The 24,092-nt window shown below is 36.9% G+C and overlaps 2 pseudogenes; both read left to right on the forward strand.

Moving 5' to 3' along the window:
• Positions 1-3,077: 3,077 nt before the first annotated feature.
• On the forward strand, positions 3,078-4,123 carry LOC149205795 (cytochrome P450 782C1 pseudogene; annotated as a pseudogene).
• Positions 4,124-22,820: 18,697 nt separating this feature from the next.
• Positions 22,821-23,638, forward strand: LOC149205796 (helicase-like transcription factor CHR28 pseudogene; annotated as a pseudogene).
• Positions 23,639-24,092: the final 454 nt, after the last annotated feature.

Here is a 24,092-nt window from a genome sequence, read left to right on the forward strand (position 1 = left end):
CTTCTTCTTACTTTGATACTCTAAGGCCATTAATTGGCAGGGTTGGTAAATAGAATTAAGGTAGTCATATGACAATTCCTCACCTGAGGCTGCGGTGTATTGGGGTATTGACAAATCTCTACAACAAAAAACCTTTTACAAACTCTCTTGGGCTGGCATTCCATTATGCCCTTCTTTTGGGATAGCTCCCAGTCCTAGATCCTCTTGGGTCATGTGAACAAAAGTTTTGGCTGACTTACAAAACTCTAAATTTCTAAAAACATTAGTGTTGAAGGGCATTTAACTATGTTTGATCAAATCTCCTTAGTTGTTCCCAAACCAATCCATTCACCATCTTTCACCAAGCAGCTTTAGGCCCCCTCTTATTGATTCCTTATACTATAGGGAGGTCGCAACCTAGCCCATCTTTGTAGTCAAATATATCCTTAAGGTCCTATTATCATACATGTTTCTCTTCACCATTAGTTATAACAATAACACATCGTGACTACTTCCATGAAGTAGCACTTAGATACAAATAAGACAATCCTTCTCAATTCTTAGATATACTACACATCATAATCACATATAACATTAGTAAATGTTTATGTTTTCATACATCATTCATACTCATAAAAATATTCCAAATAAACTTTCAAACAAGTTAAGATGGACCTCAGCGCTCTATTCATGCTCATTTCAATATAACATTCAATATGAATATATGTAATAGCCTTAAGGTCACTAAATGCAATAAATTTGGCATGCTATATAAATGTGAAATATTGAATGACATTTACAATTCATTTAAAAGATAGAAATACACTTATATGTTCTACTTAATTCTCTTGGAAAATAAATAGTTTTCCACTATCGACCCAACTATAGGCACAACCAAACTACAAATTTCTTGTAGCTAGCCACCCCCAAGCTAAATTCGATGTCTAAAGGATACTTCACTTAGGGTATTTTACCAAATATCAGTTCAAGGATAGAGAATGAAGGCTAATCACCTTCATTTGTTGAGAAACATGGATGTCACCTCTCAAGAATTGAGTATGGGCTTGAATACACAACAAAATATGGCCATTAAGGGTTGGCACAACACAATTAGAGACCTATTCACTACTTCCTATGGTTCCCTTGATGATCGTCCCTCTTTTTAGTGCTTCACATGTACAAACACAACCAAATACTAGAGCTCTTCTTAGTTAACCCAAATTAGGTGGAGTGCTCTCTTGCTAGTTTCCTTAGTTATCATAATTTAAGTTTGGAAATCGTGATCTAGTTTCTAAACACAATTTTACATGGTTATAAGGTTATATATTCACAATGGTTTTTCATTTTCACATAATTTAAGTCTATGTTCTTTTCCTTTGTCCAAATCATTACAATCCTCCAACTCTACTCTGCATGACTAGCTTCAAAAACTGATATCTATTTCTCCTCATGAGAATTGCTTCATGTGTGATGGGTCCCATTCATATGATGTAGAGTCAACTAAGATTTTTCCATCAAGTAATTAGCCCATGCTTGTTATGGTATAGTACTAACTCCCCATCCTCTCATAATTACTTGAGAAATCGGTAGTTCAATAAGAGCATTAAGGGTCAACACAAGTTAAGAAACTACATGTATTTGTACTTGCAAACTCTTCCTCTTCTATTACTAGTGATCATAGAAGTTATGTGAGATGGATGGGTATGGTTTTTGTTCTCAAGAGTAGAATGTTCTCAATATATTCCTCTACTCAACCCAAAAAAAAATGATAAAAATATTCTTATTATCTTTAAATAAATTAAAAGAAACAATATTTATATTTATTAATTATTATTAATAATGACATTGCCAAATTATTAATCTTCAACTCTGGCTTTCTAATTTTGTCTTGAGGAAAGAAAAATGACAAGCATGCTAAATATTTGACATCAACTCTCTGTTATTTTATAGATGGCTTTTCTAGCTATTGACGACAATTGAGGATTGTTGTAAATGTTTGATTTTTAGTGTGAAAGTCGTGGCAGTCTACGTCCACACACCTATGAAACTTAGGTTAATGGAAAGTAATTTAAATTTTATTTGATTTTATTTTAACTTTAATGATTGAAAACTAGAGAATCAATATTGAAGAAAGAAGTTGATTGGTTCGGAATAAATTTTTAGCGGTGATAATCAACATAGCACAGATGTATACTGAAATTTCATTCAAAAGGGTCCAATATTTACAATGTAATATTTAATCCCTAAAAAAACGGGTTGATTCTGTGCATCAGAAAAAGTTGTGGAATCCACTCAACATCCTTTACATGTGTCATTGTAATTGGGTTCATTAGAGATTTTAAAATCCGCTACATTGTTGTGTTGCATAGCATACATAGGGATGAAGGCTATTGAACAAAAAGCAGGAACTCTTACTGCATAATAACTGTAGTCATTATGCCATCAACGACCAATATTGGAGGTTGAATTGTTAAAGATATCATAATCTGTAGGAAGATGAGAGGGGAAAGAGGCATCTATGTTGATGGCATGAGGGGTAAAAATGTGTTGTGATTGCATGTGCAACATATGTTTGTATGGCGAGTAGAAATAGTCTGGCTGGGGTGTACACAATGGAAACTCATGAAATATATTTGGAGATAACATAAGCGGAGATGGTAAGAAGAAGTTAAGTGATAAGGGAGACATCAAACAATTTTGAACAGTCAGAGATTGCACAATGGAATACTGAGATCGACCGTTCCCTAAAAATTCAAAAGGATTTGAAAGTGAGGCAATAGAATTATCGTCTTTAACGGGAAAATTCGTCGAGCATATTTTGATTGCAGGTTTCTAAAGCTCGTTGACGTGGCCAATGGGGCCCATCCATCTCTATTGCCGGTTCCATTAATACTTTCAATATTTCGGCAACTTGACAACTCTCCTCATTTACAATGCGTCCATAGCTCTAACTCCTTAAAGACAATGAAAGTGGTGGATAAGTGTGAACTTAAATGCATTCAATTCTATGTATGCAACATGGATTTCAAATACCTTGGTGCCTAGGAGATTTCAAATTGAAAAATTGAGCAGGAAATTTCTCCAACTGGTTGTTGAACATGGATGAGATTTCCCTCTGTTTCATTTTCGTATATCGAATGCTATTTGGAAGAAAATATACTTAGTCAGACTCTCCTATATCCAAAGAAATGGAATCATTCATGGAGGACGTGAAAGATGTTATGGTTAACATCGACACCTTAATTGTTAGTGACCTTGTTCCTCTTTTGGACTGGTTGGATTTGCAGGGCTACGATCGAAGAGTCAAAAGAGTAAGCAAAAATATAGAGAGAGTGTACAGGCTCATTATAGACAACCATAGGCATGACCTGGAAAAATAATCATAGGGGAGTATGAGCGAGGAGACCAAGGATTTTGTGCATATTTTGTTGTCCCTCCAAGGCCAAGAACAACTCTCAGAAAAATCCCTTCTGGGATTAATTTTCTTCAAACTTTGCAATTTATAGGTTAGTTTGAATATGTTTTTGTGTGTGTTAGGATGTGTTGCTATTCGACATAGATATTACGGTTACTAGAATTACATGGGCGATGGCAAAGCTGATTCAAAACCAGAGGGTTTTGAAAAAACTGCAAGGAGAAATAGACAGAGTTGTGGGCGATGGTCGGCTGGTGGATGAATCCGACATGTGGCAGATTCCATACCTAGATTGCATCGTGATGGAAGCTCTTCATCGTGGATGAAGCCGGTTTTGTTGACAGATCCCCATTTTAATGAAGAGGTTGTGGATGTTGCAGGCTATAGAATCCCCTCTAAAAGCGTTATGTTTGTCAACATATGGGGTCTTGCACATGACCCAAATTGTGGGATGAGCCTTTCGGATTCAGGCCGGAAAGATTCGAGGACGGATCGAAAACCAATATAAATATCGACAAGAATGAATTCAAATTATTGCCCTTCTCCTATGGGAGGAGGAGGTTCCTAGCTACACACACGGCGTATGTTAAGATGCAACACGTAGTAGCCCTTCTTGCGCACACATTTCATTGGTCTCTTCCAGAGGGTTGGGTCGATTTTAACATGGAGGAAGGATTTGGAGTTACTAGCCCCATGAAGTTCCCATTACTTGCATTCCCTACACCTTGACTAGGTCATGGGGCTCACAATGCTGGCAATGTGCAGTGAATGTTTCATTCCAACATGGACAAAAGTTGGACATAGTACTAAAGGTTTTGTCTGTGAACAATTTGGGTTACTATGTCATATCTCATGGAGTGAGTGAGTCGGGTTTATGGTTGTGTATTATTTGTTGCATTAGATGTATTCTAATCATGTACGTTAGAGATCATAATCAAATACATCATCATTTTATATATTTTTATATAAAAGGTAGCATTATAATAACCACTTCCTATGCTTTAATTTTAAAATTCAATAATTTTTTTTCAATTTTAAAGACATTTTCTATACCTATAAATATTAATGAAATTAATAACTTTTTAAAAGTTACGATATTATTTTATTATTAAAAATAAAATGACTGTTTCAAATTTTTTGAGGATGACTGTTTCAATTTGTCTTTTTAGCCATTATGCCATATGATTGATCCCTTCAAGTTTTTTATTCCATTCTCTATCATTATTGAAGGTTCCCTTTTTATTATGTTGACTACTTGTTCTTTGGGTTTAGTTTTAAGTACAAAGTATCTATCTATCTATATATATATATAATTTTAATATTGCCCTGATTTTAAAAATGGAGATTTTTAGTTTGTGTTTCAAGAATATGTCATAAAAAGAAACTTTAGTGGATTCTAGTAGAATCCAAACAATTTGTATTATTGATGAAGCATTAACATTTATTATATTCATAGAAAATAATGTATCATAATCATCAACATTTTATATAGAGAATGGATTGATTTGTAAATTCAATAATTTATAGTCTAAAACTTGCAAATCTATGATTCATAGATTTCTTACACATGGAAATTAGAAATAAGGAAGAACATATATTTATCCTTGTGCCAAGGGATTTTTCACAATAGAGTTTGACTTATTTGAGGACAAATATTGAAACTTGAACTTTTGTCAATGGTTCTAGGGAAACCTTGGTCAATGGTTCTAGGGCAACTTTGATCTCTACATGAAACCCTAGACTCCAATTTTTTACCCCTCTCCAAAATCCTTCTCCACGATGCTCATCTGGGTAAGGTTTATTAAACTCCCTCTACATTTTTGGGGTTATAATTTCACTACAAGAGAAAAGTACATTGGTGAGGGTCGAACAATGTCACCATAAGTTCATTGTGACGAACAAAAGAATATCCATCACCAAAAACTGAACGTCACCAAAGGTGGCATTGCCAAAAGTATAGGTGTTGTGGCGACATTCAAGGTCTGTCACCAATAAGTATTTATAATGATGGATAGTGACCGTCACCATTTCATATGATTAATAGTGACAGACTTTAGCGTTTGTGATGAAAAAATTGAACGTCATCAAAGGTGGCGTCGCCAAAAGTATGTGTTGTGGTGACATTCAAGGTTCATCATCAATAATGATTATAATGATAGATAGTGACCGTCACCATTTCATATGAACAACAACGATTTATTATGATGGACCTTTTATGCCGGTCACTATTGCGCATGTATATGGTGACGTTCGTTGACCGTCACCATTTCATATTTTGGTGAGGGTCGAAAAATATCATCATAAGCTCATTGGTGACGGTCAAAAGAGCCTCTGTCACAAAAATTGAATGTCACCAAAGGATGCATAGACAAAAGTATAAGTGTTTTGGTGACATTCAAGGTCCATCACGAATAATGATTATAATGATAGATACTGACTGTCACCATTTCAAATGAACAATAGTTATTTATGGTGATGAACCTTTCATGGTTGTCACTATTGATGCATATATATGGTGGCATTCGTTGACCATCACCATTTCATATTTTGGTGAGGGTCGAAAAATGTCACCATAAATTTATTGGTGATGGTCAAAAGAGCCTCTGTCACTAAAAACTATTTGTTGCCATTACCTATGAATAATAGGGCATGATGGAATTGAACCACCAACCACTTGCTTGTAAAGCAGGTGCTCTTCCATTGAGCTAGCACCCTTTAAATAATTAGAATTTAAAAATTTAAACCTTGAAACTTTATAAATTATAAATTCTACGATTTTCAATTAATTATAAAACTTTGTAAAGTCTTGGCAAATATTTTACTAAACAGGAAAAATAACATTGAACTTGCAGGTCCCTACCTAATGGTTATGGAAGTTATCAAAAGTGGGTGCGGGGGGAATAGTTACATATAAGATACTCAGTATATTTAGTTGAATACTAAATTAGAAGTGAACTTTGAAGACATTTATAGCCTATAAATGATTTATAATTATAAAACCTAAAATCTGTAATTACACCAAATATTGATTTCTGAGCTTGTGAATCATGTAAATTTGTTGTGATAGCATAAAAAAAAGTACCTATAAAAGACTAATTTGCATGCCAAAAAGTAAAAAATAGTGAATATATATGATGCAATTATGAATAATGAGCTACTGCTTGAATCCTATTGGCTATGGGGTCTATAAAACTAATTGGGATTGTTTTTCATTATTAATGAATTCAAAATGTCAAAATACAACGATCGATAACAATGACCCTAAAATGAAACCCCTAAAAAAATGTTAAAATGGTAAGCACAAAGTTTGGGTAATACCCATTACACCAACAAAATATCCAAGGGGCATTCAAACACTTCCAAATCCACACCAAGCATAAGTATCTAAAGATGCAATTGCATGGATACATGGAAAGCACTCAAAACCTCTCAATGATAATTATGTCCTCCTACAAGTACTTCAACTAGAAATGGGGTGTGAAGACAAGAACCTCAAAGAAAAAAGAACTACACAATAAAAAAATACACTACATCCCCCTCTACCTTTATAGAATAGATCTAGGTGAATAACAAAAGATACATAGATAATAGGACTAGCAATTGCCCCTAAAGTTGCAAAGATACACCAAAGGAATAAAATTTTTGTGTCTTCCCAACTCAAGCTTGCATAGAGACACTTTTGATGTAATTATGTTTCTTTGTCTCCATGTAGCTAAAATGAGGTTAAATTCTCTTGAGAAAAATTTGCAAAGCCTTCCACTGTCATTCTTCTGATATGATCTGGTTCATGGAATTCATGTTTCTCAAATTGTTTTGAATGCTCTAAAATTTCCATTGAAAATATGTAAAGAGCCTATCCATAATGCTAAAGGTAAAGTTTGTCCTGAGTTGTTTGTTCACCAAATACAAAATTCAAGTCCAACCAAAATTGCATAATAGCGAAAAACAAGCCCTGCGTCAGTTAATGAGGGAAACCAATTCTTTTGACAACTAAACCATTCATGATATCTCAGACTGATCAGTGGTTTGTTTCATGATCTATTATGTTTATTGTATAAGTTCAATGACTGCACCATCTTGTATTCTGTATTTATTTCTTCTTAAAAAATGTATCAATCTCATCATGAAAGATAAGAGGATATTTGATGTTCAACAATTATCTACTCTCCACAAACTATAATATTTTTTCCTCTTACAATAACTATACTTTAAATATCAACAAAAAACTCATTAGACTAGATTGTCTATTTAGTGGAAGCTTCTAATTGGGGTTCTACATTTTACATGTGCCTGTCACTTTATAATAGGTAGAATGTCCATGGTAAAATAAAATTCTACATCATTGCAATGCAAATAAAATTCTACATCACTGCAATGCAACTCAATAAAAACAATTAAATGCAAAATTATAGCTATGATAGAGTAATAAATTCAAATATGGATAAAACAAATTACTAAAAGTAAGGGTTATATAAAACAAAGAGTACATGGTCAATATTTTACCCATGAAATAAACATGCTATTTAATTAGCTTATGTTCAGATTGGAAACATGCATTCTTTAGAAAAATAGAAGAGAGAGCTTTAACTTTCATAAACTAAGATCACTTTAAAAGAGTATCCATCTTCATGGAAGTTTAAGATATGCATAAATGTATAATAGAAATGACATGATAAGTAGGTAATTTTGCTAAACACAAACTTACCATAGGAAGATATTAGATGAATGACAAATGAAAATCACGTGAGATGAAAATTAGTTAAAAGCAACACACATGAAGAGCTTTGAAAGCATTGTTTTTTATTTAATCTTATTACAAATAAATGAAACTTCAAGGATTTTGATTTGGCACCCTATTTGGATAGAATCTTGTTGACAACTTACTTTATTTTAGTTTCATTCACTATTCATTTACTGGGGCACTTGCCTTTGTTCAATTCCAAAATAAACTTTTATAAAATTATATGGTATATTTACATTACTGCTAAATTCAAATTATTCTCACTGAAATCTAATATTTATGGATGGTATCATTTAGTGTGGATGTTAAGAAGGATTTTGTTGCAAAAGTTGTTAGGGTTGAAGCATGAACTTCTCTAGTTTTAGGGAATAATTATGTGTTTTTCTTGGTTTTGGAACCAAGTGGAAATAAATCTTACCTTTGAGTTTGTTGGTTGAACTAACAACTCCCTCGTCATACTAGTTAAAAAGTACAACTCTATACCAAGTCATGTAGTTATATGAAACTCTAGTAGGTTGTATCAAGAGACAGTACCTCCTCACTCTTCTTCCTCGTAACTACAAGAAATAGTGTGTTGTCATTTCTCTCAGGTAGCATAACTATTGTTGGGTCAACCTGAAGTAGTTTCTTCACCACATACAAGCAATTGGCTCCTTTGGATGCCATGTGCATTATTTTCTAGCCCTTTATGTATATTATTCGAGCCATTTGTGGATCCTTTTCTAGTAAAACTCCCACAATATCTGTGTAACTACTTCTTGCATCCAAATTGCAATGCATTCTTTCCATTGTTTCTGGCAATCCTTGTCAACTGTGTCTAGCAAGAATCTCGTTGACCACCTCAACATGACCCTTAGTTGTAGGAGAAACGAGGTGTTGCATTTGATAAATCCAAAGTTTTTCTCAGATCAAGGTTGTGGTTTAGAAGCTCCTTGACAACACGTGTGTACAATTTATTAGTGAACTTCGTATGAATGTATTGTGCTATGTATTTGTATATCAACATTCATAATATGTGATCTTAAAAACACATTCAACCTCAATAGATCAAAAAATGAATTCCACTATTTAGTAGTCCACAAGTCACATTCATCAAAAGATAAAATGGCATAGAGGTTTCTCACATGGCATGTTAGATAAAAAATCAGGCAGAGAACATAAGATAAGAATTTGATTTCACATGCATTGTTGTTTTGAAATTTGATCTAAGATTTTTTCTAGCGGGTTGTGAAGGGAGAGTATGAGTATCATTTCCCATGTTGTGTCTCTTGAATGGTTCCCAACAACACTTAAGAATCATGTAAGCTTGCTAGTCCAAATGGTGATGCTAAATCACCTTAGACTTGAGATTAGGAGGTTGTTGTATTACATTCTTTTTTTGGTAGAGGGGCAGTCTTTTTCTTGAAGGTTGGTTCTCTTGCTTTTATTTCATCTGTTGGATGCATGATGGCTATAACTTTTCCTTTAAACTTTTTCTATCACCATTGAATCATGTTCCCAAGACTCAAAGTGGTGAAGTAAAGTATGTTCCCTATTGTGGAATTCATTGATTATGATTGTATACACATTTCTCTAACCTCTTTAGCAAATGAAAGCCTTTTGTGATGATAATGCATGAGAACCAAATTATAGTAGCCTCAGGTGTTTAGATAGAATAAGCACAACATGAATATCACTCACAATTATTTTCTCCAAGTACACCTTAATTAGAGAGGCTTCAGTTGGTTAAACTCAATATTAGGGGTTGACTCTATCAATAGTGCGCTCTGTGGTTTTTAAAGGATTTTGGTTTGCCTTATGGATGCACTTGGCATGATGATGTCATCTGGTATCAACTATGGGAAAGGAACATATTGAACGCTGGCTCCATTTCTTTCTTTACATATATTGGTAATTTTTGAATTAGTAACTAAGAACTAGGAATGCATAGCTGCTACCCTAAATTCTACCACTCATGAAATGCTTACATTAGGGGAATTTTGAGGTCTAAAATGGGCCTCCTAAGAAAAATGTACAACCAAAATAAAATTTATAAGAACCAATAGAATTCAAGATGATGATGTCAACCATGTGGGATGATTCACCATTTTTGGAGTGAAAAAATAAAAATATTAAAAAATAATAAAATAGTAAAACTACTTTTTCAAGTTGTATTTTAAACTTATCTCGCTAAGGTTTTACTAAAATTTTGAGCAAGAGTACTCATTAGATGCAAAATTTAATTCCTCACCCAAGGAGTACCTATATTGCATACTTTCGATGGACCCTGCTACATGAAAAATGAGAAATACATGAAAAAATGTGATTGCAATCATGTCCTTCATGTGTTTCTAATTTTTCTTGTAGCAGGGTCCATAGAAAGTATGCAACATGGGTAATCCTTGGATGAGGAATCAAATTCTGCATCCAACGAGTGTTGTCGCTCAAAATTTAAGTAAACCCATAAGGCGATAAGTTGAAAATATGAGTTGAAAAAATAGTTTATTCTTTCTTCCCTCTAAAATTTGATGATGTAATCTAATCTTATTTTATTATTTCCACTATTCTTTTATAATTTACTTAGGAGGCCCATTTTAGACCTCACAATTCCCCTAATGAATAGGAGAATCTATTTCTATTGACCTGAAGACCTCCTACATGAAGCTCAAGCCTCAAAGTACACAACCACTTGACATATCCTACTAAACTGGCTATTCGTCAATATTATTGGATTGATGTTATCAATATTGTTTCTTCAATTTTGACCATTTCTAGATTAGACTAGTCAATATCACCACTTTTTTTCTTTTTTCTTTTTTTTATTCTTTGCAAGGAAAACATCGCAAAAATCCATGAGTAATTTGTTGTGATCCCTGGTTAATAATGGGGTAAACCATTGGCACTGATTATGGTTCTTAAGCCTAACCTCCCAACTTTGAAAGGACCCACGTATAGATGCAAGATCACTTGAACTTACGCTTGGTGCTATGCAAATATCACCATTTATTTCTTAGTAGTGTAGTTTTCATACTTGTCAGTCCTTTTCAGTTTGAGTTTTCCTTCCCTACTCATATTATGGATTCCATTTCAAGTCCATAAAATGTGTTTCTCCTTGGCTACAATTATTCCAATTAACATATGGGATTTTCGCTATTTCTTATTTATTAATATATTACATTTAATATGACGATTAAGGATGTGGCATGACTCCTAGTTTGAAAACCGAAAGTGTGAAATGTTAATATGATTTTAGAATTATTGTACAATTTGCATATGAACATGCATATTCCTTCAGAGGTGGATCTTTTAAGTTCGGTGATTGTCAAAAGTTTTGCAATAATATTCCAAACACTTCTAATCATGGAGAAATCAGTTTACTGGAAGAAGTTACTATGCCAATTTGTGTTTCATAGATTCCCGATGTAGAAGCTCCATTGAATGCTCAATGTATGGACAATAATCATTTTCCACCAGTAAATTCAAAGTTTGGTGACACTTTTCAGATACAATGTCCATCTGAGTGGCAATTGGAATTAAAAGATGAAATATTACAGAAATTGTAGAGAGATGAGCGTCAGTTTGATAAAGTGGAGAAGGAACATGGATGTTTTAATTCTGAAATTCAAATAGAGAATTGTCATTCTTCTTGCTTTGATGTTTCTGTATATTGCTGGCAGGAAGCATTCAGAGAAACAAATTAAAAACGAATTATGAAGGATTAACTTGAAGTATTAAAGCATCTTCTTCAGGGTACATAAATAAGGATAGAATTATGGTACCTTCATTGGCATCAAAGTCAGCTGAAGTAGGGGTTAGAAATTAGGCTTCATAGAGTTTTCATTTCAATGCCATGGAAAAGGAACATAAGACAAAAAAACCTATCATGTGGGCTCATGGAAGACAAATTACTGAAACAAAGGATTGTGGCGTTAACAACATGGATTTTAATTTGGAAGATGAGGCTATAGAAATCCAATTAGTAACAACTGAAGATTCAAGTTCACATTCTTCTATCAAAAATAAATCTTGGGAAACTTTTCAATTGAGTTCTAAAGTGGGAAGTTCCTTACTGTAGAAATTTTGAATAATATGACACATATTCACAGAGATTATCCCTATTATACACTATTGCAGAATAAATGCATAATACATAACCTCCTCTACGTTGATCATCAATTTACAGAAGCAGAAACAATAACATGCGCACATAGAAGCATCAATCACACATATCAACACAGTATTTTCCCGGGGAAAGCATCTCGCTAAAAACCCCAACTATCTGTATATTATATTGATTGAGAACATGTAACAAACACAATACAATACTCCTCACAAGTACTCAGTACTATCTCCACCTATTATACACAATACAGCTAAGATCTGATCTCCAAATCTCCCCCGCTGCTTTGCCTGCCTCCACTGCACAATCCTGCAAGAGAATGAATGAGAATGGCTGATCCAAACTCCTATTTACCTTGTGAAAATCATCTAGACTGTAAATCACGTGAGCACAAGCTATATTTCACTTGGTATTGGCCCACACTATGCAGAGATCATTGGCATAACTCAATCCCATGCATGTGCACAATCTCATGCACAAATGATAGCAATCTCAACCTCTAACACCTGTCTCCACTGAACTGTACATGCACTGAGTTAACTGATGTATTCTTCAGTTGCATTATGAGTTAATAATTAGTGAATTAATTAATAACTAATTCACACAGCTCATCACTTAGTCTATTGATCAGTTAGACTAAATACAACTAGTTCAACTAAGTCAAATTGAACACAACTCCATTAATTGCTCATCCAACTCCACAGAACTCAACCACATGAGTTCTAACTGATGTCCTGCATGCAATAGCTCAACTGACTCATAAAGAAAGCATATTTCCTTCTGACAGCTGCATGTGCCACATCTGTAGCTCAAACTGAAGTGCTCCAAGAGGATAAGATAAAGTTTATAGTCTAAATATTATTATGAGACAATAATATTTGACTTTTCTATTTTTGACTAGTAGTCTAAAAATAGACTCTGATCACTCCTGCTGTGATCCAAAAATAGACTTTGTGCCATAATTTGCCTGCGGGCCCACTTAGTGAAGGTGACTCCTTTCCACTAAGCTCCATCATCTTGTTGCATTCTCAACAAGCATTTCTTGTTGCACACTTTTCAACACTCCCTCTCAACAAGAAAGGCTTCCTCTCAAACCCGATCTGTAACTTTGGAATGTTCTGCATGCAACACATCTGCCCGCTCCACTTTGCTCCAACAACACTAGGAACAAAAACACTCCCAACTGACCACTCTGTTGGGCTAGGAACATACTCTGATGCTGAAGCTCTACCTGCTGCTGACAAGTTCTCCCTCTCTGACATCTGCGCTACTGCAACATCTCCATGCATCTCGCACCATTGCACACCTCTCTGTGCCACTTAGCACTATGCAAAACACTTGTGTAGGAATTTACAGGGTAAGTTCCTCAGACAGAACACCAAAGGACACCGCTCACAAACATATCACAGATCAATACACCAGTATTTTGATGTGGTTAAAACCCTCAAAGAGGGAAACAGTCCACGGCCTGAGCCAACGCGGCCACTTCAAGAAATTTATTAATAAAAGAATGAGAATTTACATAAGCTTCTCTTATGCATGGATTACCCTACAAATGACCCTCCATGTGCTTTAAATAGAAATCATGGACCAATCGGGTGTTAAGCCACGGATCAAGTGTCGGTAATACTGAGGAGAGAATGAACTGTCGGATCACTACATATCGTGACCGTCGGATTGTAAGTTACAAAATTTACAAGGTAAAGAAACACACTTTACCTAACTCTATACTAGACCAAGTTGTACTTAACTATTTCCTATGTGTCGGAATATCCTAACATCCCCCCTTAAGAACAACTTGGGATAGGATTGAAGGATTTACAAATATGACACAATAGGAGAAGGAAGGAGGCACCAGAGCCTATCCCCCCTTAGTGACAACTTCCTGAACTCCAACCATAAATCGAAGTTTAGTGAACTTCTCCTCTGTGAGAGCCTTTGTAAAGATGTCTGCAACTTGATCATCTGTTGAACAATATTGCACTTCAAGAACATGGTCGTGAATGAGCTTTCTGATGAAGTGCATGTGCAGTTCAATTTGTTTTTTGCGTTGATGTTGGACTGGATCTTTGCATAGCTGAATGGCACTTTGATTATCACACCAAACTGTAGTCAGATGCTGCTGCTGAAAGCCAAACTCTGACAGGATCAGACGAAGCCACAAGGCTTCCTTACTAGCTTCTACGGCACCACGATACTCTGCTTCTGCTGAAGAAAGAGAAATGGCACCTTGTTTCTTGCAAGCCCATGTAATAGGTCCTAAACCAAGAGTGAACACATAACCTGCAGTGGACTTCCGATCATTAGGGTCACCAGCCCAATCGGAATCAGTGAAACCAATCAATAGAGGAGATGCTTCGGCACTGTAATGAATCGCAAACTGAACTGTACCTCGAACATAACAAAGTATTCTTTTAGTTGATTTCCAATGACTTTCATGTGGGTTTTGCATAAACCGAGAAACAAGGCCAACGACAAAGGAAAGGTCAGGACGAGTATGGGTCAAATACAAAAGTTTTCCTACAAGTTGACGGTATAAGGTAACTTCAACTTCAGGAGAAGTACAAGTGACTGAAAGTTTGACTCTAGACTGAAAGGGAGAAGGGGATGGCTTACAGTCTTCCATGTGAAAATGGCGTAGAATATCACAGGCATACTTGGATTGAGAAAGGGAAATGCCTTCCTTGGATTGCAAGACTTGAAGACCGAGAAAATAATGTAAGTGTCCTAAGTCTGTCATTTCAAACTTCCTTTTAAGGCTAGACTTCACATGGTTTATAAGGTTGGGATCACTACCAGTCAGGATAAGATCATCAACATAAAGAACAAGAATGATAAGAGACTTTCCCACTTTCTTGGTGTACACAGTATTGTAAGAATGACACCTAGAGAAGCCAGATTCTAAAAGAAAGTTATCCATTTTGGCATACCAAGGTCGAGGAGCTTGCTTGAGACCATAAAGGGATTTCTTAAGCCGACATACAAGGCTGGAGTCTGTTTGTATAAAGCCAATAGGTTGTTCCATATAGATTTCTTCATGCAAGTCCCCATGCAAGAAGGTGGATTTAACATCCATCTGATGGACTTCCCATTTGAAAGAGGCAGCAAGGGAAAGAACAAGGCGGATAGAGTTCATTTTGGCAACAGTGGAGAAGGTTTCAGTATATTCAATGCCTTCAACTTGTGAAAAACCCTTAACAACAAGACAAGCTTTATGTTTATCAACTTTCCCATCTCGTCCATACTTGGTTCTGTAAACCCATTTGCATCTAACAAGTTTTCGTCCCTTTGGTAGAGGAACAAGATCCCATGTATCATTTGCCAATAATGAATGATATTCTTCGTTCATAGCTGCTTCCCAATTTGGATGGCATGAAGCTTCTTCAAAGGTGTCAGGATCATAATTCACTGAAGCTTGAGCCAGTAAAGAAGAGGCTCTATCGAACTGAGAACGTGTTTGTCGCTGATCTGTAGGATCACTGGCAAGATCACCTGCTGCATCCCACGTAGAACGGACCCATTTTGGAAGCTGAGGAGCTGAAGGAGGATCCTGAGAAGGTGGGGGAGGATTTTCATCCTCGCTTTCATCATCTGAAGAAGAAATATTTTCAAAAGTAGAAGAGATAGGGAGAGGTGGCACATCCGCCGAACTAGGCTCGCAGGCCGATATATTTTCAGCAAACTTTACATCTCTTCTAATGATAACATTTTTGGACTTAAGTGGAATAAGTCTATATCCTTTGACATCTTCAGAATATCCAAAAAAAATACATTTTTCACTCTTAGGTTCTAAAGCTTTATGTTTCTCATCTGGAATATGGGCCCATGCTTCACTTCCAAAAACATGAAAGTGACTTACATCTGGTTTAATTGAGCTGCATGCTTCTTCTGGAGTTATATTCTTTAAAACCTTAGTAGGAGTGCGATTTATTATGTAATTTGCACAGTTAATTGCTTCTGCCCAATAATTAAGACTAAGTCCTTTACATTGAAGCATACAATTAGCCATTTCCTTTGAGGTGCGATTCTTCCTTTCAGCTACACCATTTTGTTGTGGAGTATATGGAACAGTATGTTGCATTTGAGTTCCATTCTCAGTGCAAAAGTTGATGAATGTGTTTTTAACATATTCTCCGCCATTATCAGATCTTAGCTTAAGAATTTGATGTCCAGATTGTTTTTCAACAAAGGCCTTAAAGGCCAAGAACATGTTAAATACTTCACTCTTGAGTTTTAAGAAGTATACCCAAGTGCGTCTGGAGAAATCATCAATGAAAGTTAAGAAATACTTGTAGCCAGAGAATGAAGCAACTGGAAGTGGACCACATAAATCACTATGCACGAGCTGTAAAGGGGTTGAGGCGTGCCAAGAGGCACGTTTTTCAAAACTGTCCTGATGATTTTTTCCGAGTACACATCCGGAACAAACACCATCTCTGCAAGATACCATTGGAAGACCTGTCACCATATTTTCTTTACATAGAGTCTGAAGAGAGCGATAGTTTAAGTGACCAAATCGCTCATGCCAAAGTTTGCTCACTTCATCATTATGAGCAACAAATACTGAGGGAAGATTTGATGACCCAAAGTTGTGAAACTTATACAACCTTGTAGAATCATCATCAATGCCAGTAGCTAAAATCTGTCTAGGACCTCTTAGGTCCTTAATTACAACATCGTGAGGTGAAAATTCAACGATTTTACCTTCACCTGAATGAGTTATCTGATATACAGATAGAAGGTTGCAGGATAAGGTTGGAACACATAATACATCATTAAACTGACCATTCTCTAGATGAACAGTTCCAGTCCCTACAACACTAAGAGATCTATCATCACCAACATATATATTTTTGGTGTTACAATCATTTAAAGAAGAAAACATGGCTTTGTTTTTGGCCATGTGATAAGAAGCTCCAGAATCATTGAGCCACTCATGAGAATGAGAAGAAGAAGATACATTTAGTGCATAGCCAGACCGAGATGCTTGACAACCACATGCAGAAACTGCCATTCCTGAAGATGAAGTTGAAGTTGAAGAGTGCTCCAAATGGATGTTATGCTTCTTCATTGCTACTTCCAAGGCTTCCATCTTCTTAAAGCATTTGGATTCTAAGTGGCCATCTTGATTACAAAAGTTGCAATGTCTATCAGTATTCTTCCCTTTGTTTTTATTTGTCTTATCATTTTGTTGAAATGATTTTTAATTTTGAGGTTGAAATTGCTTAGGACCCTTGTTTGGTTTAGGACCATTCTTTTTGGGATACAACTTCTTAGGATTCTTTGGATTTGGTTGCTGCTGGGCGGCTAACACTTTCTTAGAAGAGTTTCCAAGATGAAGAAGACCAAGGTGTAAGAGTTTTTCTTGTTCTCTTATTAAAGAATCACAAAAGGAATCAAAGGAAGGGGACTTGTAGGTTTGTCCTTGAGAAATGAAGGCTTCTCTTGTAGAATGGAAGGTGGAAACAAACACAGAATAGGCTGGTCCCAACTTAGTAGGAATGGAGTAGTTAAGGCTACTATCTTCTTTCTTAACCTTAACACCTTCCAAGAGAAGTCTAAGGGTCTTGAATTTGGACAAAAAATCTTCAATGCAAGAAAAATGATTGGGGTTCAATGTAAGAAATTCATTTTCAAGTTGATGGGCTTTAAGTTCATTTTTAATTCCAAAGACTTTAGTAATCTGTTGCAGTGCTTCATCAGGAGTATCAAGTTCTGCAATATGGAATCTAAGATCTGGAGAAATAGACATCCCTATCAACCCATGTGCTTGGTCTTGCCTATTTTCCCATTTAGCTGCCTTATCTTCATCTTTTGGTTTGGTCTCTTGGCCTGTGGCTATTCTGTAAAGACCTTTACTTCTAAGTAAATCCACAATGTAGGACCACCATTGGAAGTAGTTAGTGCTATTAAGAATGACTTGGCATGGACTTTCCATTTTTAACAGAAACTAAAGCTGTAGATGCTGAAACTAAGTGTACCAATGGAAAGATCTCGAAAAATTAGGCCGTTTCAAAAAAACGGTTCTGAAAACGGCTTCCGGATGAAGAAGTTATGGCTTTTTAAAAAAAAATGATGAAGTCACCGACGAAGTGCGGGAATGTGCGGAAATGAAAAAGTTCGCCCGCACAAAATGGAGACTTGAACCCAAGACCTCTACTCTCATAAATTAGCTTTGCACCAAGTGAGCTATACAAAAAGTTTGAGAGAGAGAGAGAGGGGGGGGGTTGATGCTTTGGGTTGCGTGCTTGCTTTGAGAAAGCTCCTTTTTCCACCAGATCTTAAAAATGACGCAGCTAGGGCTACCAGAAACCTTTTCGTGTGAAACGAAAGGGGTTCCTCACTGGAACAGATGCTCCCAACACAACAGAGCAGTCCTCTCTGCCCGAAAGCAGTCAGAAACAATAGATCTAGGAAACGGTAGTCGGATGCAGTTCTACCGGCTTCAAATTTGGATCACCAATGGACGCGGCCCTCAAAACCCGCAGGTTTTGGTAAACATTACAAATCAGTAACTAGGATCCCCAAGGTGGAAATTACGGATTCCATAGAGGTGCGGTGATTCTTCCAACACCTCTCCTCAAACGCAACTCGGAGGAATCGAACCTGGGTCCAGGCTCTGATACCATGTAGGAATTTACAGGGTAAGTTCCTCAGACAGAACACCAAAGGACACCGCTCACAAACAGATCACAGATCAATACACCAGTATTTTGACGTGGTTAAAACCCGGAAAGAGGGAAACAGTCCACGGCCTGAGCCAACGCGGCCACTTCAGGCAATTTATTAATAAAAGAATGAGAATTTACATAAGCTTCTCTCATGCATGGATTACCCTACAAATGACCCTCCATGCGCTTTAAATAGAAATCATGGACCAATCGGGTGTTAAGCCACGGATCAAGTGTCGGTAATACCGAGGAGAGAATGAACCGTCGGATCACTACATATCGTGACCGTCAGATTGTAAGTTACAAAATGTACAAGGTAAAGAAACACACTTTACCTAACTCTATACTAGACCAACTTGTACTTAACTATTTCCTATGTGTCGGAATATCCTAACAAATTGTGCCTCTCGCATTGCTGTAGCCTGCATGCTATGCACTGTCCTAGGATTCCCTACACTATCGCTCTCTCTGCCGCTCCATCCGCATCTGTCTCTACCCAATCAATCAGTTCCTGCTACTCCACATCGGGGCTCCCGTAGCAAGGTCTCATCCAAGAGGTTGGGTACCTCAAGGATCTTGCCCCTCCTCCTTGGGATAATCAATCCACATCACCCCACCTCCTACCTGGAGGTATGGCTGCATGCGTTCCCTCAGCCCACTTGGCTTGAAGTTTGCCCCTATTGGAGGTCTCTGCATGAGTAGATGTCTCTACTCGATCTCCTCTCAGCTTCCCTTGTTGTGGCTGCTCCACAACCTCCTGAAGCTTCTACACCAATCGTGGCTCCTCCATAATCGTCTGAGACTTCTTCTGGCTCCGCATGTTAAGAGGTAATATATGCTCCCTCTCAACCACCAAGTCTCCATTAGTTGCCTCGCTGCTCAAGGCTTTGCATGCATCTTGAACCTCAAGAGCATGTAGGTTCTTGACCCGTGAACCAATCTGCTTCACCTGTCTAGTGATGATGTGTCTAAGGAAAACCTTTCCCTTACTAAAGATTACATCATAGCCTCTGTCTTCCAGCATCGCGATTGACACCAAGTTTCTCTTCAATCCTAGTACATACTTGACATCGGTCAAGGTAAGGCGAGCTCCATGCTCCCTCTGAAAAATAACCGTGCCTACACCTGAGACACTATACTTCTCATCATTACCCATCCCTATGAGTATCTGGAGATCTTTCTCCTCCAAAGTACTGAACAAACTTTTGTCACCGGTCATGTGGAAAGAAGCTCCACTATCAAGAAATCAACCACTTCCCACCATGGACGAAACCATACATGCGAAGAGTGTGAAATCCAACTCGAACTATGAAGCAAGTGAGGCTGCCTCACCTTTAGATCCTTTCTGGGATCCCTTCTTGGACTTCTTCTTTGGGAAATTAGTAGCATAATGGCCCAACTCATGACAACGAAAGCATCTCACCTTCGACTTGTCAACCTTATTCCCATCATTGGAAGAACTGGATTCGGAAAGAGAAACCTTCCCCTTCCCCTTATTCGCCTTACTCGCTAAGGCACAGTTCTCCTCATCATGCATAGATGAAGAACTGTCTCTGGTGCACCGCCTAATCCCCTCTTGCACAAGATCCGATCAAAGTCTCTCCCATCCTGGCAATTTCTCCCTTCCATTCACCGAGTCCTGGTAGCTATGCCAACTCTTAGGAAGGCCAAGGAGTTCTAGACTTACCATATCCTCATCCTCAATAGTTACCCCCACACTTCCCAGCTCATCCCGGCATTGGGTGAACTTTGTGAGATACTGGGGCATACTGTCTCCATTCTCACACCTAATGTTTCTGAGTTTATCCTTGAGCGCCAACTTCCACTGGTCGCTCTTGCTTTGGAATAATTCTGTCAACGTTTTCCACATCAAATATGGAGAAGCCTTTCCATGGAGGCTAGACACAATGTGATCCCTCACACCCTCCAACAGAATCCTTCGACACTATGTTGTCTTCTTTTGCCAATCCCCGACTTGAGCAACATCAGTAGGTTTTGGGACATCCGCATCTATGAACTCCTTCAACCCATTATCATCTAATACCACCTCCATCCTATCCTTCCATGTAATATAGTTCGAGTTGCCCTCAAGGACATACTCCAATCGCAATCTGTTGAAAGACGTTTCAACTTTGACACCAAGAAAACACTGCTGCAAGTTCGAATTCCACCAGCTCAACAACTCAACCACCTCTGATCTAGAATTCGTGAGAAAAAAGTATTTCTTGTACAGAGATCGACTATATGGGCATTCACCGGATATCTCACCTTCCAAAAGGAGGATGAATCCAGAGGCTAACTAGCCCGATTACAGACTCTGCCTGAAGAAATAGAATGTAAACACTTCCTGAATAATAGATCTGATGATCAATACAACACTGATATCATGTAGAACTTCTTCTACAAATCAGCTCGCTTCGATACCATGTAGAATTTTTGAATAATATGACACATATTCACAGAGATTATCCTGATTATACACTATTGCAGAATACATGCATAATACATAACCTCCTCTACGTTGATCATCAATTTACAGAAGTGGAAACAATAACATGCGCACATAGAAGCATCAATCACACATATCAACACAATATTTTACCGGGGAAATCATCTTGCTAAAATCCCTAACTATCTGTGTATTATATTGATTGAGAACATGTAACAAACATAGTAAAATACTCCTCACAAGTACTCAGTACTATCTCCACCTGTTACACACAATATAGCTCAGATCTGATCTCCAAATCTCCCCCGCTGCTTTGCCTGCCTCCACTGCACAATCCTGTAAGAGAATGAATGAGAATGGCTGATCCAAACTCCTATTTACCTTGTGAAAATCACCCAGACTGTAAATCACGTGAGCACAAGCTATATTTCACTTGGTATTGGCCCACACTACGCATAGATCATAGGCATAACTCAATCCCATGCATGTGCACAATCTCATGCACAACTGATAGCAATCTCAACCTCTAACACTTGTCTCCACTGAACTGTACATGCACTGAGTTAATTGATGTATTCTTCAGTTGACTTATGAGTTAATAATTAGTGAATTAATTAATAACTAATTCACACAACTCATCACTTAGTCTATTAATCAGTTAGACTAAATACAACTAGTTCAACTAAGTCAAACTGAACACAACTCCATTAACTGCTCATCCAACTCCACAGAACTCAACCACATGAGTTCTAACTGATGTCCTGCATGCAATAGCTCAACTGACTCATAAAGAAAGTGTATTTCCTTCTGACAGCTGCATGTGCCACATCTGTAGCTCAAACTGAAGTGCTCCAAGAGGATAAGATAAATTTTATAGTGTAAATATTATTATGAGACAATAATATTTGACTTTTCTATTTTTGACTAGCAGTCTAAAAATAGACTATGATCACTCCTGCTTTGATCACTCCTGCTGTGATCACTCCTGCTGTGATCCAAAAATAGACTTTGCGCCATAATTTGCCTGCGGGCCCACTTAGTTAAGGCGACTCCTTTCCACTAAGCTCCATCATCTTGTTGCATTCTGAACAAGCATTTCTTGTTGCACACTTTTCAACACTTACTGATTAACTCAATGCCTTTGCCTAAAACTTCTGTTGGTGGCACTTTTTATTATCTTCTGAAATTTCACATGTCACTATGGAAACAAAATTATTTGGTGCTTTAATTTTATAAAATTTCACAGATGTCATAAACTATCTCAATGATTGCTTTAATTTTGAAGGAGACTCCTCCTAACAGATCTCTTCAGGAAGATTAAAATCAAGTAAAGGTTGAAACATTTGTCACTAAATATAGATAAAGACGATGTAGTATCAACATGTTTGCAAATAAAGACATCAAATAATGATGAAAATGATATTTCTTTGGAGGAATACATTAAGGGGAAAGAAAACACATTTTCTATGAAGAAAGGTCGACCATCCACTGGTACTTTGGTTGTGTGTCCAACAAGTGTTCTTAAGAAATGGGCACAAGAAATTTGTGACAAGGTTATCCAAAAAGGAAATTTGTTTGTTGTGGTATATCATGGAAGCAACAAGAAAAATGGCCCTAATGAGCTGGAAAAGCATTAAATTGTTTCGACTACTTATTCCATGGAGGTTCCAAAATATGATCTTGGAGATGATTATGAATAAGTTGAAAGAAATCCTAATGATTCTGGTCTAATCTACTCTTTTATTCTTAAAAAAAGAATAAGACCTTAAAGATTGTTAGGAAGACAAAGAGTAGAAAGGGAGAACATGGCTCCTTAAGTGAAATTATTACTCCCCCTCTTGCAAGAGTGGGTTGGTTTAGGGTAGTTCTAGATGAAGCTCAAAGTATTAAGAATCATAGGAGCCAAGTTTCTAAAGCATTTTGGGGTTTACTGGCTAAACAAAGGTGGTGTCTCTCTGAGACACCAATCCAAAATTCTATTGGTGATATTTTCATCTACTTTAGGTTTCTTAAATATGATCCATATGTTGTTTATAATTCTTTCATTTCCAAAATAAATTTTTTGATTTCTAGAAATCCAATTTCAGGATACCAAAAGCTCCAATCTGTCCTGAAGATAGTAATGCTCTGGTGCACAAAAGGTACTACCATTGATGGGGCACCTATTATTACATTACCTCCTAAAACAGTTACCTTGCAGAAGGTTGAATTCTCTGCGGGAGAATGTGATTTTTACCACTTGCCTAAAGCTCATTCACAAGCTCAATTCAAGGTCTGGGGCTGATAGGTGGTTTTGGTTAAACCCCAGGTCAGCTCTGATCGGCCTGACTCGCTCATTTTGGATGTTTCTATAAATAAATATCTTATTGAGAGAGAGTTGTGGGTATTTGTTGTTTCATAGTGGTAGATAACATCGACATGCAGAGGCTCATATGTCTCACTGAGAGAGAGAGTTGTGGGTATTTGTTGTTTTAGGGTGGTAGATAACATCAATACATAGAGGCTCAAGTTTTTCTATTGGTGGAAGCTCAATTCAAGGTCTATGCTGTTGCAACAACTATGAAAAATAACATAGATGTAAATATATTATTAATGTTGTTACGTCTTCATCAAGCATGTGATCATCCTCTTTTTGTTAAAAGTCGCTTATCCATTTCTACTTGGAGATGTTCTGTAGAAGTAGTAACGAAGCTACCAAAGGAAAAATAGATTGATTTGATAAATTGTTTAGAAGGTTC

This window comes from Pinus tabuliformis, chromosome 1_2, assembly GCF_031772625.1.
Source record: "Pinus tabuliformis cultivar Carrire ecotype Pingquan chromosome 1_2, CPIR1, whole genome shotgun sequence".
NCBI classification, from domain to species: domain Eukaryota; kingdom Viridiplantae; phylum Streptophyta; class Pinopsida; order Pinales; family Pinaceae; genus Pinus; species Pinus tabuliformis.